Source organism: Schistocerca piceifrons, chromosome 8 (genome assembly GCF_021461385.2).
Source record: "Schistocerca piceifrons isolate TAMUIC-IGC-003096 chromosome 8, iqSchPice1.1, whole genome shotgun sequence".
In the NCBI taxonomy this organism is placed as follows: domain Eukaryota; kingdom Metazoa; phylum Arthropoda; class Insecta; order Orthoptera; family Acrididae; genus Schistocerca; species Schistocerca piceifrons.
Window position 1 is genome coordinate 80,917,249 of NC_060145.1, and position 17,366 is coordinate 80,934,614.

Consider the following 17,366-nt stretch of genomic DNA (forward strand, 5'->3'; position numbering starts at 1 on the left):
GTTTATTTCTTCCCATTTCAACTCATTTGCTGCTCCTGCACTAATTGGAGATACATCACTTTGCTTAGGATTTATTAAATTCTCCTCTTCTACTTTCCATTCACAAGTCACTAATCGGTAATTGCAGGAAAAAACCTGGTATTCTGTCTACTGTCATTTTGTCACTAAATATTACTTTTTTCTTTGTCATATAACCTCATTTCATTTCACCCATAATCTATCTCTGCATTGTCCTCTGTCAACCAATCAGAGTCACGAATGACTTGTTTTCCCGTATTCACCCATAGCTCATTTTATTTTGAATCCACTAATGGGTAAACTCGGTATTGCATCTCCAGATTTCAATAATTTATTATATATATTGTTTGCTGTGGCAGACACCTAACTTCCTAAGTCAACTAATGATTTATTCACACACAGTGGGGGATAGAGAAAAACCTCAAGGAGGGGGTGCTAAAGATATCTTGAGCTACCTTTACTTTTACCGTAATAGAAAATAATCGAGTCACAAGCAAAGTTTAAGAAAGTTTTATTTAAACTGATTATACACATATACAAGACAAAGCCATCTTATGCTATAAAAAAGTTACAATTGTGGTTCTCTTCCTTAAATGATGAATTCGATGCACCTATTCATCCTGGCAAATTGGTTAATTACATAGTCAATAGGACAATCAATGTCAGAGTGAGCATTCAACATAATGGAGCCATCCTCCTCCATTGTCAACCTCAGCCATGCCTTTGTACTCCGCAATGTTGAAAAACTTCTTTCTAGTGTAGCAATAGATGCAGGTTGACAAGCAAAGTAGGATAGTCAGATCTAGGACAAACAGACAACATTTGCATAAGAGAATCATGATCATTAAGGACGTTTATGCTCGTTTGCTTGTATTGAAGAATCTCTCCCATTGGTCTCTTTTTAATCACCAGGAGTGATTCTTCTTCAGAGAATGGTAGTTCAGTTAAGCGAGTAGTCCGTACTTATAACACTGTGTATTGAAGGTTCTCTGTACAAGAAAACAGTAGAATATTTGTGACTTTTCTCAAACAAATACCAGACAGAATAACGGATAGAGATCACTAGAATGGCCGCTACTTTTCTCGTAGGTATGTGGTAGCTGTCTATCTGCCAGACAGAAACATATAAAATACGATGACACACCGTTGGGTGGCTTGCGGAGTATAAATGTAGATGTAGATGCGTGTGCTACGTAGGAAACTGCAACTATTTGATAACTTGATTCAGTCGAGTTGACTGACGAAAGAAACGAACGAATAGTGTGCAGGCTGACTGGTGGGGGCAGCGCAAATGGCAATATAGCAATGCAGGCAGCCCCGCAAGAGAGAGAAGGGGGCTTCTTGTTCTTCCCTTAATTTTTCTGCTTTTATTGCATAAATGTTTTTGTCTGTTTCTCTAGTTGTTCGCAGACTCCCCAAATATGTTTCAGGTCAGGCCAATCCTGAAACACTTGTTCACTGGAAGTTGTGCCCCTCATTTCGTCCCCCACCCTTCATATTTATTTTCACGCTCACCATGCTCTTCTGTGTTTCATCTACCTGTGCTAAATACCTTGTTTTGTGTTTCTAGCGGCCTTTTTTGTGCTTCTGCTGCAAACACATTCGTCTTTGTGCCTCCTTTACTAACCCCTTGTCCACTTGGTAAACAAGTATTTTGCGCTTCTTTAGGGTGCACTATTCCAGTTCAATCAGTACCCATATTGCTTGTTCTTCTTTCACTGTTTTCACTTCAGCACAATCTGTATTCATACATTGTATCCACATCTGATGTTCAAAATCAATACACAATACATTTTTCCTTAGTTTCTTCATGAATTTCATCTTGGAAACACAATGTTTATTCATGCACTGTCTGTTGCACTCAGATTTTCATTGTCTGCTTCTTATTCTACCTGAGCCAATTCTACCAATATTGTTTCAGACTGTTGTTTCAGATTTTCCTTGGCTTCAGTCTCTTCCTCCTCACATATTGTCTCATCCATTCTTTCCTCCCACATTTTAAATGTTTTCTTGATATTCTCCTTGTGTTTCTTCAATTTCTTATCCATATTCTTTATCATTGACACTTTAATTTCTTCCTTTTGTTTCTCAAGTTTTTTGTCCATATTTTCCCCACACTTCCTCTTGTTTCCTGGACATTTATTTAATAATTCCCTTTTGTTCCCTTCACATTTCTTCAAATACTTCTGTTATTTGTAACAGTTTTTTCTCTTCCTCTACAAAGTTTACTAACATGTTTCCTGAATTTTACACAATTTCTGTCGATGTTTAAAATTTCAGAAATATCGCTTTTTTGCCAAAAACAGCTTTAGTCACCTCCTAGCCTTTGCTGCATTGTATTGTATTGTACTTTGTGGAACTGGGGACCTAGAAACAATGGAGAGGCTTCGTCCCTGCTTTAGCCCGCAGTGGTACACAACCCGACAACAGGCTACAGCAGTCCACTCACCCCACCACCTCCCCACACTGAACCCAGGGTTATCCAGGGTTATTGTGCGGTTCGGCCCCCAGTGGACCCCCCTCCCCCAGGAAAACATCTCACATCAGACGAGTGTAACCCCAATGCCCCAATGTTTGCGTGGTAGAGTAATTATGGTGTACGCATACATGAAGAAACTGTTTGCACAGGAATTGCTGACATAGAGTAATTGAGAATCGCTGACATAGAGTAACTGAGGTGGAATAAGGGGAACCAGCCCACATTCACTGAGGCAGATGGAAAACTGCCTTAAAAACCATCCACAGACTGGCCGGCACACAGGACCTCAACACTCAACAGGTACCAGCACACCTTCCCACCCGGAAAGCAGTGCGTTAGACTGCACGGCTAACAAGGTGGGCAGCCTCTGCTGCACTGTTAAACTATTTCCACAGCAGTAATTTTTGTTAATGGGCTACAGCAACATGCAACATTTACATTCTGTATTTTCAGCTGTTGCTGGCTGCTGTATTGCTGGCTGCTGCTCATTTTGATGTGACATCTGTGTAATTCTTTGTGTTATTCTGTCGTCCAGCTCCTTCTTCTTTCTTGTAGTAGTTGTTCCATTATATCCAAATGTTTGAAAACTGTTCTTGCAGTCATTCCACTCTTCCTATGATGCCTCCTCAGACTGAACAATTCGGTACTGTTTTGTTGTCTTATTTTTCTCTCCACATCTACATCCAAAGCATTTAAAAAGTTCAGTCCTGTCATACTTACCAAATGTAACTGTCCCTACTGTTTATTGCTTTTTTCTATGAATACAGATGATTAATACTTGCTATAGCATGGCTGGTTAGAAAATTTTGGCTTCAGGTGTTAATAAATCACCACGTATATGAGGGTGATTCCAAAAGTAAGGTCTCCTTTTTTTTTTATAACTTACTTTACTTTACTTTACACGTGGCTAAGGCCTTATCGACCATACACCTGCTCTACGAGCCTCTTCCAATTATTTCTATCCAGGGAAATTGTTGTCCAATCAGATTTGATGCCCATCCTAGCTGCATCTTCCCAGATATTCTCCATCCACCTAATTCGAGGTCTTCCTCTTCTTCTTTTTCCTTCTAATTTCTTAGTGGATGCTATTTTGGGTAGTCTGTTCTCCGGCATCCTTGCTACATGACCAGCCCAGTTCAGTCTTCTCTTCTTTAACATTTCCACAATGGTACTATGTTTGTACAGCTCCCGTAGTTCTTCATTTTTCCTTATCCTCCACTCCATGACATTTTCATCGAAGATTGGTCCAAATATTTTTCTTAGTATTTTTCTTTCAAATATCAACAGTTTTTCTTCATCTTTTTTCCTGAATGGAATAGCTTCACATCCATATAATGCTACTGGTACAATAGTTGACTGATAAAAACGGATTTTGAATTCAGTACTAAGTGATCTCATCCTTAAAATTTTGATACAGCTGTAAAAAGTTCTATTAGCTGCTGCTAGACGGGCGTCTATTTCTATTTCTGCTCTATTGTCTCTGCTAAAAAGACTCCCTAAGTACTTGAAGTGGTCAACTGCCTTGAAAGTGAGACCATTTACGGTCAGTGGTGTATTCTTTTGGAGTTTTTTACTTATGACTAGATATTCTGTCTTTTCTTCATTCACATGAAGTCCAGCTTTCTCAGCTATTTTGTAATAATTTTGCATCATCCTGATTAATTCAGCTTTTGAAGTGCTTATTAAGGCTACATCATCTGCATAAGCAAGTCTAGTAATGTTCTGTCCCTGCAGTTGGATCCCTTGTGGATTAGTTTTGGTGAATTCTCTATCAATCTTCTCTAAGATAATATTAAATAGAATAGGTGAGATGGCATCCCCTTGTCTCAGTCCAGTGTACACCTTAAAATTTTCAGTCTCTCCTGCAGGTGTCTTAACTTTGCATATGGTTTCTTCCAAACACATTTTAACTAATTTGATTAATTTTAATGGTATTTCAGATTCTTTCATGGTGTTTAAGAGTGTCTGTCGGTGTATGCTATCATAGGCCTTCTTGAAGTCTATAAATAGAATATGGATATCTACATTAAATTCCCATGCCTTCTCATTTATTTGTCTCAATGTGAATAAGTGATCCAAAGTGGATCTGTTAGTGCGGAAACCACATTGGTAGTCCCCAATCAGTTCTTCGGTTATGGGAATCAGTCTGTGTAGTATACACATTGACAAAATTTTATACGTGACATCGAGTAGGGCAATTCCTCTGTAGTTATCACAGACAAGGGGATCATTCTTCTTAAAGATGGGGCATATAATTGCAGTTTTCCAATCGGCCGGTATGTTTTCTGTCTCCCAAATTGTTTCAATTAAGGAATGTAGTTCTATTTCCAATTGTGGTCCTCCATTTTTTAAAAGCTCAGCATATACCTGGTCTTCCCCACAGGCCTTGTTGTTCTTTAATTTCTTTATTGTTTGTCTTATTTCATTTACTGACGGTGTGGTGACTTGTATATCAACTGTATCTGGTTCTTCAAATGTAAAGTAATATTGTGGATCATTGCAGTTGAGCAGCTGTGTAAAGTATGTCTTCCATGTTTCTTGTATGTCATTCTTGTTTGTAAGTATTTTCCCATTATGGTCCTTTATAAACTGTTCCCTTTTAGTGAATTTTCCCAAGGACTTTTTTATATTCTGGTACATCTGCCTTGCTCTGTGATGCTTGAAATCATCCTCCGCTTCTCTTACCATGTTGTTGTAGTGTTTTCTCTTCTCTTGTCTTAGAGTTCGTTGTGTTTCCTTGCGGATTTTATAGTATCTCTCCTTTAGTGTAATATTGTCCATGTCTTGTAGCCATGCCTTCCTCGCATTTTGCCTCTCCAGTACTCTTTCTTGGCACTTTATATTAAACCAGATTTTGTTAGTTCGTTTTCTTTTACCTATAGTTTTGGAAGCTACATCTTGAATACTGTTTCTGAGGTGTCTCCATCTACTTTCCACGTCTTGCTGGTCACTATGTGTCAGTCTAGATTCCGATAGGTTAATTTCCATTTCTTTCCTAAAGTTTTCTTTTATTTTTTCTTCTGCCAGATTTTCTACATCGTACCTTTTAATTTCAACCCTATTTGTACTTTGTTTCTTTTTTAGCTTTATTTTCATTTGAGCTATGATTAACATATGATCTGTCTCACAATCTGCTCCCCTAAAAGTTCTAACGTCTTTAATACTGTTTTGAAATCGTCTTTGGATGACGACATGGTCAATCTGGTTCACTACTTTTCCATCTGGTGATATCCATGTCCCTAAATGAATGCGTTTGTGTTGGAATTTTGTGCTGCTTAATGTGAGACCATTTGCCATTGCAAAGTTTATGAGTCGCACACCATTCTCTGAACTTTCATCATGTAAGCTGTAATTCCCAATGGTTGGTTTGTAGATTTCTTCTTTTCCTACTTTGGCATTAAAGTCTCCTAACACTATTGTTACGTTATGTCTACTTATTGAATTATATGTCTGTTCCAGTTGACTATAAAATTCTTCTTTCACGTCATCTTCCTTATCTTCTGTGGGTGCATGAACATTTATAAATGTAATATCAAACCACTGAGCCTGAACTGTAATGTGTGATATTCGGTTATTAATTGATTTGAATTCCTTTATTGTGTCAATTGCTATTTTATGAATGTAAAAGCCCGTTCCAAATTCATGGCGCTGACCGCAGTCTCCATACATTATTGTCCCGTCTCCTATTTTCATTGATCCCGTTCCCTGCCATCTTATTTCTTGGAGCGCTACCAGTTGTACCTTGTATTTTCCTAGTTCGTTTATTAGTATTTGTGCGCTTCCTGGGCGGTATAGACTTCTGACATTCCACGAGCCAAAAGAGAAATCCTTGTAACTTTGCCAATTTCTGTTCCAGTAAATTCTGTCCTGTTTCCGAGGCATACCTTGAGTGTCCTGATCGGCCATTGTTTTACATGAGTGGGTTGGTAGCCCTCTGCACAACCCCCAACCTGGAGGACCAGGAGTCTTGATTTTGGGGTACTCTACCGCTAGGGATTTGCCTTCACCATGGCTTAACGAGTCTTCCCTACCTGTGCTAGTTTTGGTCCACCCCGGGTATTTTATTTCCCCGGTACCCCCCATATCTGGAGAGCATTCCCCAATCCGCCACCCGGGGAGGCGCCCGATGGGGGACTAGCAACCCCACACGGGTTTTTTTTTTATAACTACATAGACCTATTTATTTCTACAATGGTTTACATCAGTTTACAGCTTGAACATTTAGCTATTTTTTAACAAAATCTCCATTTCTGTCAATGCATTTTTGTAGACGCTGTGGCAGTTTTTGTATGCCCATATCATACCAGCTTGCTGCCATGCTGTTCAGAAAGTTATGAACTTCTTCTTTCACCTCGTCATCGGAGCTGAATCATTGGGACCACAGTTAATGCTGACAGGTACTGTGAGACTCTGAAAAAACTCAAATGGGCAATTCAGAACTGGAGAAGAAGAATGTTGAGCAAGGGCATACACATTCTCCATGACAACGCTCGCCCACACATCCCTCAGCAAACCGTTGCTCTCCTGCAACAGTTTCAGTGGAACATAATCACCCACCCACCCTATAGTCCTGACTTGGCGCCCAGTGACTATCACCTGTTCCCTAGGTTAAAAGAACATCTGGCTGGAAGCGATTCAGCTCCGACAACGAGGTGAAAGAAGAGGTTCATAACTTTCTGAACAGCATGGCAGCGAGCTGGTATGACGTGGAAATACAAAAACTGCCACAGTGTCTGCAAAAATGCATCGCCAGAAATGGTGATTATGTCAAAAAATAGCTAAATGTTCGAGCTGTAAACTGATGTAAACCATTGTAGAAATAAAAAAAATAGGAGACCTTACTTTTGGGATTACCCTCATAAAGGGCAAACTTACTCCCAAGGTATATGTGCCAATAACTACAGTTCTGACCATGAGCCTAAGATGTATGTCCTCTCTATCCTCTTACAATGTTCTATGATTCAGTCCCTTCTGAACACACTATTAATAAGGAGGAGGCTGTAATATGTGAACACTTTTGTACAACACAGTTAATTTTATTTCACTTTAAATACATACATGTCCCTACTGGTTCTGATTGCAGTCACTGTATAAATGCAGTTGCTCATTTATCTCAAGCCTGTATGAGTTTACCATTGCCAGTGCATTTGTATAATAACCTTTTCATTATATAACAATTCCCTCAATACAAAATTTAAATCTGACTTCAAAAAATTGTCACTTTTATACACTTGGGATGTGCTCTGCAATCGTGATCCAGCTCTACTAACAGTATTCTGGGCTTGCTCATGCCCAGCTGACTCACCCCGTCACACCAACAATCTCCAAGTGCCAGTCTCTCCCTTCTAGAACTATGAGGCATCCCTGTCAGTGATGCCGCTGCGCTGTAGCAAAGGAGTGTAATGATAGATTTGGTTCTTCCAGTATAGGGTCGATATCTGTACCCGTACAGTGCGAGTACTGAAGGTGGGTGAGGATATTCGTATGCAGAATGAGATTTTCACTCTGCAGCAGAGTGTGTGCTGATGTGAAACTTCCTGGCAGATTAAAACTGTGTGCCAGACCGAGACTCGAACTCGGGACCTTTGCCTTTCGCGGGCAAGTGCTCTACCACAATTTTAATCTGCCAGGGAGTTTCATATCAGCGCACACTCCACTTCGCAGGAGAGCTTCTGTTAAGTTTGGAAGGTAGGAGAAGAGGTACTGGCAGAAGTAAAGCTGTGAGGATGGGGCGTGAGTCGTGCTTGGGTAGCTCAGTTGGTAGAGCACTTGCCCGCGAAAGGCAAAGGTCCCGAGTTCGAGTCTCGGCCCGGCACACAGTTTTAATCTGTCAGGAAATTTCAATATTCGTATGCCTTAAGGATACATGTAGTAAAATGGGAACTTTAGGAGTACACTGTCAACAAACTGTTGCCATGTTTGGGCAGCATTTTTCAGACTGTATGGCATAGAGAGGAACTTACACAGGCTGAAAGGCATAATTATAGCTCTCTTGTGTTTGCCCCGATAGCTGAGTGGTCAGCATGACGGATTGCTGTCCTACAGGCCCGGGTTCGATTCCCAACTGGGTCGGGGGTTTTCTCTGCCCCAGGGACTGGGTGTTGTGCTGTCTTCATTATCATTTCGTCCCCATCCAGCATGCAGATCGCCCAATGTGGTGTCGAATGTAATAAGACCAGCACCAAGGCGGCCGGACCTGCCCCGCAAGGGGCCTCCCGGCCAATGACGCCAAATGCTCATTCCATTGTATTTTCCATAGCTCTCTTGTGGGAATCCACTGGGCACATTGTGATCTGTAAACAAGGATTTTTTTTCAGTCTGCAACATTGAACACCGTAGTACTGGTGAGGTAGTGCATGAAATCCAGAATGTTAGGTACAAGGTAATTGTCTCTGATGGTACGAGCACTGTGGGAGCAATAATCACCACATAGTCTGACCAGACCCATCTTTTTTCTGGGACAAGGCCAACTGGTGAGGCCCAGCAACTGTCCAAAGGACATACAATGCCTGCCTGAAGAATTTCATCAATTGTACCTTTTGCTGTACATAGATGATCAGGTTTTAGTCTGCAAGGGCGTTGACTCACCGTGCGCCCAGGGGTTGTGTTGATTTGATGCACTGATCCATTCTTCATCACAGATATATCAAACAAGTCCTGACAGGAGTGGCACTGATAGGCAGGGGCAGTGTGCAAGCTGCAAGTGTGTCACTAACCGATAATACTTCTGTGGGTGCAGCAAGTGTGTCAGGTGACTTGTGGTGGTGCGTGGCCAGCACATATCCGCTGATAGCAGGAGGTGAATGATGGAGGTGCCCAAGGAGGTGGCATGTCTCAGAAAGTTTATCCTCATCCGCACGGATATAGTGGTAAAGTGTTGGGTTGTCATCCTGGAGATGAGTCCATTCTGCCTTAATGTGCATTTGAAGCTGTTGAATGTCCTTGATGCATTCAATGTATCCAACACATTGTAGTAGGTACTCCTTGGAAAAAGGTGATAGAGTTGCACAATCCGTTCACTGGGCAATGCCCTCGTGGCATGTTGTCAAGGTGGTAGGATCATAAATTCCCTTGATGGAACAGCCAGAAGGCCAGTGTGTTAACTCACCCATGACCAGAGGGGGGGACAAGATGGAAAGTTCAAAGGAAATTGGGAATAATGAATGTCTAACTGAATGGCATGGAGAATCACTGGTCGAGTGTTCAGGATTGAGAACCGTGAATGTTAACAGCAGAGTCTGGTGGCCTTCAACTGGAGCTGTGGCGCACATGACATTGGTAGGCAAGGTGAAGGCAGTGTGGCCGTGCGGTTCTAGGCGCTTCAGTCTGGAACCGCATGACCGCTACGGTCGCAGGTTCAAATCCTGCCTTGGGCATGGTTGTGTGTGATGTCCTTAGGTTAGTTAGGTTTAAGTAGTTCTAAGTTCAAGGGGACTGATGACCACAGATGTTAAGTCCCATAGTGCTCAGAGCCATTTGAACCATTTTTTGAAGGCAGTGAGCTATTAACCTGAGAATCAGTGTCAATAAGAAAGTGTAGGCTGCTGCTCTAGCCAAGAATATATAGTCAGTTATTTAGAGAAGCATCATGTGTGGAGGATCATGAGATATTTTCGTGATGACTGAGGCAACTTAGGTGTCTGACACGGCCCGGGGCACTCCTCATGTGCTGTGCAGCAAGTTTGGATGTTGACAGGGCTGTCAATAGTTACAAGCAGTATCCCTGAAGTGCACATGATACCAGCACTAGCATAGCTGCACAGTGGATGCAACTATGTTAGGATTGTCTGTTTTGTCAACACTCAAGACATTGACCGTGCTGCCCACAGTAACGTCAACATTGGATGTGGTTGGAAGTGCTCAGGGGTGGTAGGAGGCTGAATGCAGACAGGTTTACGGCGGTACTGCATTGCACCTGACACTGTTATTGCATGGTAGTTTTGATCCATTGTTGATGTTGAATAAATGGAAAAATTCAATGAGCCAGGTGAAGACATGCACTGAGTGGTTGATGTTCACTCACTACTACTGACATTTGAACTTGCATAGGTAGTGTATTCACCAAAACCGTCTGTAAGGCCTTGTCATACATGAGGTGCAGGTAGATCTTTAGGCAGATGTGCTGGCATGGATGGACTTCCATCTTGTAAACGTTCATCATATAATACATGATGCAGCTGCTCCTTGGATGTATTTGATAAGCACTCTAGGAGTGTAGTTTTCATTGTCAGGTGATTTCACTTGGAGGGGGAGGATGAATGCTGCCATTAATGGTGTCTGCTTGATTGTCTGACTGAGTAATGCTTGATTGTCTGACTAAGTAAGGTAATGTATTTCATATCATTGGTGACAACAGCTTTTGTGGTGAAGATGCTTTCCACAGTAGTGAACCAAACCTGAGGGTTATCAGTTCAGAACGACAGAAGCTCGAGACGTAATGCCACATGTTATTCTGCTGGACAGTGTAACGGCAGCAAGGCTGTGAAGCCTGGATGTGTGTGCTGCGAATCTTTGACTTACAGTCAGTGTAGCTGCCGGTAATGCAGCTAGCTGTATGAAACACAGATAAAATAAGACATCACACAGCATTCTTGGTAGATGATGCATGGTGAGTGAGCACGAGTCTGGTGCGTGCAAATGAAAATGAAATGCAGTTGGAAGATTGATCAAATCGAGCCGATGCAAATGTTCATGTGAGGCTGCAGAAGTTGCACCAAAGGCGGGTGTGCAGCAACAAGAAGAAGACTGTTCACTGTACGTCACTGTTGTGCAATCATGTTCGTTGGCAAAACACTGGAATGTGGAGCGTCACTGTCGGTTTTTATCACTCATGAAGCACAAGGTACAAATTGTCCATATTCACTGTTAGTGAAGCATGTGGAATAGTGTCATGATTCACAGGGTTCAAGAGTCAATGGATGCAGGAAAGGCACATTGTTGGAATGAAATAAACAAATTCTCACAAATAAACAGCATACGATACTCAGGGTCACCAATTGTAGGACTCCAGTACATTATGGTGACAGGAAGTAAATCACATCGTAGGTACAGAACATAACAACTACTATATTAAGGGAAATGCAATACATAAAACAGTTCATGTCCACACACTACAATGTCCAAGACCACATTTCCAAGTTAGAGAGAGTCTGCCTCAAAGCTCTCGCTGATCACCGATGTTGCTGTTCCCACAGACTCGTTAAAAAAAGATGGGTACAAAATTATGCATGTCTGACTTGTGCCTGTGTTTTGGAAATCTGTTGTTTCATCCTAGCAGGCAGGTCTGTGCAAACTGCCTTCATCTATTTAATTAGATTTCCTGGCTCTTCATCTTTTGATATATGGATCAACTCTCCTAATACAGTGTGGGAAAATGAACAAAAGCTGGTTCTCGAAACTGAATCTGGCATTTCAATCACATGAATAGATCCTGCTAGTTTTTTTACTCACATCTTCAATTTCATTCACTGTGTGCTAGCTTAGCAAAAATGTAATCTCTCAATTTCAGCAGACTTACAAAGCATCAGGCACAAATAAATGATACCCCTCATTCTATGTATACGTTTTTATGACAGGTTAACATACTAACAGCAGTGAAAGGATTAATCACCACTGATAAACTTTGAAGTCCAGTTGTTAAAAAGAATATATTCATGGATCACATACAAAACAATAAACTTAAATGAGAGTCTAAAAGTTGTGGATGTAGCAAAATATGAAGACCCCATTACTTCATTATGACAATTAAATATAAAGAAAAGGAATGCTAGACATGGTATGCAGTGTTTAGAGGGAACTGCAGACACCAGCTATTATTATGTACAACGTGATTATAATTAAAGTTCCAGATTCAAAATACTGTAAAAGAAGAACCACTGCTCAGAATGATGTCAAATTTGAATGGAATATTATCACAGAAGAGCACAACATTATGGAGATAAAACAAGAATAATGAAAATTTTACCCCTAGATGGCACTGAAAGCATCATAACATAAATGGATTCAGGTACAAATGACAGATAATCATGATACAATGGTTATGATGTAACTTGCACATTAAACCACTATACTTTCCAGTGCGCATGATCACATAAGTCTGGCACCCAACAGTTGTGGCTCTGTTGGGTATGCCCATCCACCATCACAAGGCTGTACCACATTGGATGGGAAAAATTGGTTGTTAACTGTCCTGAGGCCAAAAACTGAATAAAAAGGAACAATGAAATCAGTTTTCAACTATAGAGAGATTGGTGTAAGACAGCTGAATATGCTGTCCACCGTTTGTTCCCACAAGTTGAAATCGAGAAACAGCATGTCCCACAACAGAGCAGAGTATCCCAGAGGTCGCATGCAGAATGTGTTGCACTATTTGTGCCTTCAGTTTAGCTACATTTCTAATCGGAGCACTGAACACGCATCTTTCAGATAACCCTACACCCAGAAGTCACACAGATTGAGATTCGGTGATCTGCATGGCCAGGCTGTTGTGAAATGACAGCTTATAATTCTAGTATTTCCCAAATGCCTCTGCAACAGCTGCTTCACTGCATGTGCCATAGCACCATCCTGCTAAAAAAAAGATCCTACCCACACCTTCTATGCAGCTGAAGGTGTGGGATGACGTTGGTACACAAAAGATTCTTATTATGTTTACCAGTGACAGTACAAGTAACAGGACAAGCAGGGCCCATCTCCACAAACTGACACGGTCAATGTTAAACAATGCCATCAAACTGTGCCGCATGGTTACCTTTCCAGAAGAATTGGTACCAGTTGATTTGCAAGTGAATTTTCTGTTGCCCATATTCTGAAATTCTGGGTAGTGACATGTCACTGGGGATGGAAATGGTCTTTCCCAGTCCACAGAATGTTCCATGGTCAATCATTGTCCACTTCCATGTGAGCAAGAAATTCTATACCAAACATTTGTCTTACTGGCAGATCACCATGAAACAACTCCTGAACATGGGTAATTCTGTATAGGTGGCAATGGAGGATGTTTCATTGAATTTTATGCAACCATGCTCCCAAGCACATGTCCAAAGTTCAGGCAGTTCCCTGTGCACTGCACGTTTGCACACCACTGCTGAGCTCTCCTCCATTGTTGTCACCACACCCTCTACTGACATCAGATCAGTTGTTGTCCTCCCTCCGCCACATTGCATTTCAAATGAACCTGTCTTTTTGAATTTTGTAATGATTGTCTCCAGATCTTAGGCAGATGACAGACTGACATCTTTTTCCAGTCACTTTCCTTGCAAAAGAGCTTTACTGACACCATGTCATCCTGCATTGAGACTGTCATGCCGAGCATCTTATGCACAAACTGAGGGACAGCTATATAACCCACATCTTTTATTTTGCATATCCTGCTGCTTAGAGAGCCATCTAGTGGAAAAATTTTCGTTAATTTCTTTTTTTTTTTTTTTTTTTAAAAAAATTTTCCCCTTTAGTATAGGATGGATCATGACACAAAAACAAAACTGATGGAAGTGCCACTACCGGTTCAGATGGACTATGGTTGCTAAGCCACATCTTGTAAGTTACAAGGTCCTGGAGGACATGTGAAATACTATCACAAGACCATCTTTAAAAGTAGCATTTAGCAACCGTACACCTACAGAATACTGCTGTCACAGACAGTGTCTTCCCTCTTATTCCTCATATTCAAAACATTGATTATAATTAACCTTTTGTGAGAGAAGCAATGTTGCCAGTTCAATGAAGTCACATACATGCCAAATAAATGTTCTACCCTTTCAATATCAGCTCTGAAGAAGTCAGTAATGAACCTCATCCCAGCAGAAGTGTCTCAGAATACTCAGTCCAGTCATTAGTCTCATAAAATAAAGTTATATGTGAATCTGTTCTGATTTTTCTTAATCCTACTGCATTTGTATTCTAGTCCACATCTGAACCATCACTATGACTAAGATCACTGACAGAAAATTCTCAAACAAAGGTACAGCATGTTGTTGACATTCCCCGTTGCTGGCTCATTTGCAGAAACAGAAAGCAATCACAACATTTCCAGTCTTTATTTCGTGCATTGCAATTCCAGTCACGGACCCCAAGTGTTTATCAATCAGGTTATTATTTTCAATTAATGATTATCTACAGATCTAAGTAGCCGCAGAGTTGTTACATATATAGATGATACTGTCACAATGATTAGCCACATAAAATTGTCACAAAGTTATGTAACTTGGGTACCAGAAGCACCATTGTGATGCACAAGTTGATGTTTTGAGGAAACAGGTAGACCCAATGAGATGCAGTATGGTGCAACATGATGTGTGTTGGGTGTCAGCAGTAATGCACGCACGGGTGGTGTGCACCATACCCACATGGCACTTACATTGAGGCGATGTGGAGCCACTGGTGACTATCAGCAACAGTGACGAAGTAGGGGCACCCCAGGCTTAAAGCCAGGATCCTCGGGTGGAGCAGCAACAGGCAGACTGCAGGTTGCGGCAAGATATTATGGACCCAGCAAGGCTGGCACGGTGCTTGGCAGCAGATGGGCCACAGCGTGACCTGCAGCAAACAATGTGGCACAATGTGGTGGTTGTGCCATGGCACCTGAAACACAGACAGCTTGGCCAGGGCTGGCAGAAGGCATGCGAAGTCACGCGACATTTAGTGGGACAGTGCCTGTTGCAGCAGCATGTTGCAAAGACCATATAATGCATCCTATGCTCTTGGCCTATTACAGGCAAGTGGTAGCCACACCATGGGAGCTGCACTAACTATTTGCCTAATTTGCACGCCTGGTGTATGCAGACAGCAGTGGTAGAGGCATCCAGGACTCAGTGATGGCATGCAGTCAAAGTTGGCTCTGCGGTGGCACTGGCTCGCACGCAGTTAACTCATGGCTCGACTCCCGGGGCACAGTGGCCAGCAGGCAGTGTGCTATGGGCAGGACTTTGTTCCAATTAGGTGAAAAAATGTGCAGCTACAGTGCATTCCGGACAACAGTGCTGGTGTGCCACTGCAACAAGCCTGTGGTGAAATATCAGGGCAATGTTTTCTCACCGACCACACCACACTGAATGTGCACCAAAATTATGTGAGCTCCCTTCAGATCAAATGGTGGTGGACCCAGACTTCCGACACCGATTTGCACAGGCGCACCCAGATGGTGGCCTGGTCAAGGATGGGAGAGGAATGGTGTCAGAAAGGAGGGCAAAATCAAATAGTTGAATAAAATAAACTTTGCCTATGTTCTTGGTACTTGGGACATTGGATGGTTTGTCAAGGCTAGACCATGAGGGTGTCCTCCAGTCTGGGTGTTAGCTGAATAAACAAATAAAAAGAGAGAGAGACAAGGTGGTTCACGTCTGAGCTAACTGATAGCCAGTCAAAGAGAACAGAGACAGAGGCAGATGGCAGGAAGCTATCAATTCAGTCTGAAAGCCGGATCACAAGAGCAACTCAAATGTTCTCTGCTCCCCACGACGCACCTAGCAACAACCACATAACCTCTCTCTTATGTGTCCTATTGGCCACTTACAGAGGCGTGTAGCTGGTTTTGTTGGCAAAGTACAGGAAATGGTGGTGTGATGCTGATGCCAAAGTTCTGCCAAGCATGTGGGCCCTTATCAGAGTGTTATCAAAGTACTTGAAAAACATGAAGGAAAAATTTTGAAATGAAATTTTGAATCACGCCCATAGAATATTCACAGACTGACTAACTGTCCTATACAGTAACTAAAAAATTTGGAAGTGTAGATTGTAATCCAGTCTTCTGACGTTCCCCTAACATTACTACTGCAAACCACAGCTCACAATTACAGGAACTCATCTTGTACTACTGCCAAACGGAGTGCTTCTTTCCCCAGTACAAACCACAGATAGTGACAATCAATGCATCTCCAGCTGTGATCATTGTCATTCCTCATGCAGATTTTGTACAACTTCCTACATGAAAATAATACTGACATTCCTCACTGATTTCCATTTCTGGCAAGTCTGCACACTTGTCCATTTTTATAGTAAAATTTTGTGTAAAGTATTCCATTACAAATATTTGTGCAATGAAAGATGATGACTAAAGGATTTTTAAATCAGACTTATACCTTAAATTATTTGTACATGACAACTGTTCAGTGGTAACAGCTTTACGTAAATTAATTTAAATGTTGCTTTTAAGACTAAGATTCAAAGGTTGCTCCAATAGTGAGATTTTCTCTGTCACTTATTACTTGTTTCACCAATGACAGTAAGTTGTCTACGTGGAAAATGCCAAGTTCACAGAGGTTCGGAATGGATGCTATATTGTAGGTCCCCCTACAACTGGCTGGGTCTGTCAGTTCAAAGGTTCGAGGAAGACAAGGGCATACCATGCCTAGTAAATCTGCAGTGTTCATACCAGCCTTCAGATGGAGGACAGCTTTACTTTTTTACTAGATGTGGATAAATGCAAGCTAATGTCAATAAAGAGGTGAAAAAATACAGTAGCATCAAAGCAGACATTTAGTAATAAACCTCTAGATTCTATAACATCATTTAGATGTAAATAGCTAGTACTACAAAGGTATATGAAATTAACAGCAGAGAATAAAATTAAAAACTTAGATCTGTAGGGAAGATTCTTGGAAAAATTCACTTCATCTGTAAAGGAAATTGCTGACAAGGCACAAGTGAAACATACTCTGGAGTACTACTTCAATGTTTGGGGATCCTAAGTAGATCTGACTGCAGACATAGAACCGATTCAGATACATGCCACAAGGCCTGTAACACATCAGTCTAACTCACACAGAAGTGTAACACAGATGCTCAGGACACTTAAATCTGGAATCAAGTAATGGAAAATCCAGGATGGAATACTGACCATGTTATGAAAAGGTTAGTTGCTACTCACCAT

The 17,366-nt window shown here is 41.5% G+C and overlaps 1 non-coding gene across 1 annotated transcript; it reads left to right on the forward strand.

The window, feature by feature from the left end:
- Positions 1-8,238: 8,238 nt before the first annotated feature.
- Trnas-cga lies at positions 8,239-8,313 on the forward strand. Its single transcript has one exon. It is a non-coding gene; the product is annotated as a tRNA-Ser (tRNA).
- The last annotated feature ends 9,053 nt before the right edge of the window (positions 8,314-17,366 follow it).